Genomic DNA, 2,473 nt, shown 5'->3' with positions numbered 1-2,473 from the left:
CGCCGGCTTTTGGGTGACCAGGTGCACGCCGGTCTTTTGGGTGACCAGGTGCACAAGTTCCATTTGGGTGACCAGGTGCACGCCGGCTTTTGGGTGACCAGGTGCACAAGTTCCATTTGGGTGACCAGGTGCACGCCGGCTTTTGGGTGACCAGGTGCACAAGTTCCATTTGGGTGACCAGGTGCACGCCGGCTTTTGGGTGACCAGGTGCACATGGTCCTTTGGGTGACCAGGTGCACGCCGGCCTTTGGGTGACCAGGTGCACACGGTTCTTTTGGGTGACCAGGTGCACATGGTCCTTTGGGTGACCAGGTGCACGCCGGCCTTTGGGTGACCAGGTGCACACGGTTCTTTTGGGTGACCAGGTGCACATGGTCCTTTGGGTGACCAGGTGCACGCCGGCCTTTGGGTGACCAGGTGCACATGGTCCTTTTGGGTGACCAGGTGCACATGGTCCTTTGGGTGACCAGGTGCACGCCGGCCTTTGGGTGACCAGGTGCACACGGTTCTTTTGGGTGACCAGGTGCACATGGTCCTTTGGGTGACCAGGTGCACGCCGGCCTTTGGGTGACCAGGTGCACATGGTCCTTTTGGGTGACCAGGTGCACATGGTCCTTTGGGTGACCAGGTGCACGCCGGCCTTTGGGTGACCAGGTGCACACGGTTCTTTTGGGTGACCAGGTGCACATGGTCCTTTGGGTGACCAGGTGCACGCCGGCCTTTGGGTGACCAGGTGCACATGGTCCTTTTGGGTGACCAGGTGCACATGGTCCTTTGGGTGACCAGGTGCACGCCGGCCTTTGGGTGACCAGGTGCACATGGTCCTTTGGGTGACCAGGTGCACGCCGGCCTTTGGGTGACCAGGTGCACATGGTCCTTTGGGTGACCAGGTGCACGCCGGCCTTTGGGTGACCAGGTGCACATGGTCCTTTTGGGTGACCAGGTGCACATGGTCCTTTGGGTGACCAGGTGCACGCCGGCCTTTGGGTGACCAGGTGCACATGGTCCTTTGGGTGACCAGGTGCACGCCGGCCTTTGGGTGACCAGGTGCACATGGTCCTTTGGGTGACCAGGTGCACGCCGGCCTTTGGGTGACCAGGTGCACATGGTCCTTTTGGGTGACCAGGTGCACATGGTCCTTTGGGTGACCAGGTGCACGCCGGCCTTTGGGTGACCAGGTGCACATGGTCCTTTTGGGTGACCAGGTGCACGCCGGCCTTTGGGTGACCAGGTGCACATGGTCCTTTTGGGTGACCAGGTGCACATGGTCCTTTGGGTGACCAGGTGCACGCCGGCCTTTGGGTGACCAGGTGCACACGGTCCTTTTGGGTGACCAGGTGCACGCCGGCCTTTGGGTGACCAGGTGCACATGGTCCTTTTGGGTGACCAGGTGCACGCCGGCCTTTGGGTGACCAGGTGCACGCCGGTCCTTTTGGGTGACCAGGTGCACAAGTTCCATTTGGGTGACCAGGTGCACGCGGTTCATAACAGCGCGGTTATCTGCTTTAATGTCCGAGGAGGGGTGCTTAAGTGTGGGTGCCCTGGTTCACCTGGTATGCGAGGTTGTGGAGGTGGGGGGGGGTCCCCTGCTGGTATCATCCCCGAAATAGAGGGGTGATACCCGGGTGGTGAGTAAGGGCCTACAAGCCTGGAGGTCAATAGCTCCAGGGGGTAAGCTCTACTGTCATGTCCGTAAATAGAGTGGTGTTACCCGGGTTTTGAACCATATTTTAATTTTTGGGTTACCAGATGCACACGGGTCTTTTGGAAAACAATCACAATCTGCATCCATCGTAATATCTTAAACTGTATATAAAGCACCTAAGGACGGGCCTGACCGAGAGAGGGCCGTAGTAGGGTACTCCCCTAGCGGGCTATATCAATAGAATGACCGGTAAAATGATTTAAAACAGTTTTATAATTTTTGGGTTACCAGATGCACACGGGTCTTTTGGAAAACAATCACAATCTGCATCCATCGTAATATATGAAACTGTATATAAAGCACTGAAGGACGGCCCCGACCGAGACAGGGCCTTAGTGGGGTGCTCCCATAGCGGGCTATATCAATAGAATGACCGGTAAAAGTATTTAAAACCGTTTTATAATTTTTGGGTTACCAGATGCACGTTTTCAATCACCAGTTGCACGGAGGATTAATAGCAATCTGCATCCATCGTGATTTCTTAAAGTGTGTAAAAAGCACCCAAGGACGGCCCTGACAGAGAGAGGGCCGTAGTGGGGCACTCCCCTAGCGGGCTATATCAATAGAATGACGGGTAAAAGTATTTAAAACCCTTTTATAATTTTTGGGTTACCAGATGCACGTTTTCAATCACCAGGTGCACGGAGGAAAATGAGCATTTGCATCCATAGTCATGTTTTAAACCGTCCATAAAGCACTCTTGGCCGGCCCCGGCAGAGAGAGAAAGAGATGGTGAAAAAAAAAAAAAATCATCATCAGACCTTCCAT

Source organism: Oncorhynchus mykiss, unplaced genomic scaffold (genome assembly GCF_013265735.2).
Source record: "Oncorhynchus mykiss isolate Arlee unplaced genomic scaffold, USDA_OmykA_1.1 un_scaffold_60, whole genome shotgun sequence".
In the NCBI taxonomy this organism is placed as follows: Eukaryota; Metazoa; Chordata; class Actinopteri; order Salmoniformes; family Salmonidae; genus Oncorhynchus; species Oncorhynchus mykiss.
Note: the sequence above shows the minus strand (reverse complement) of the source record.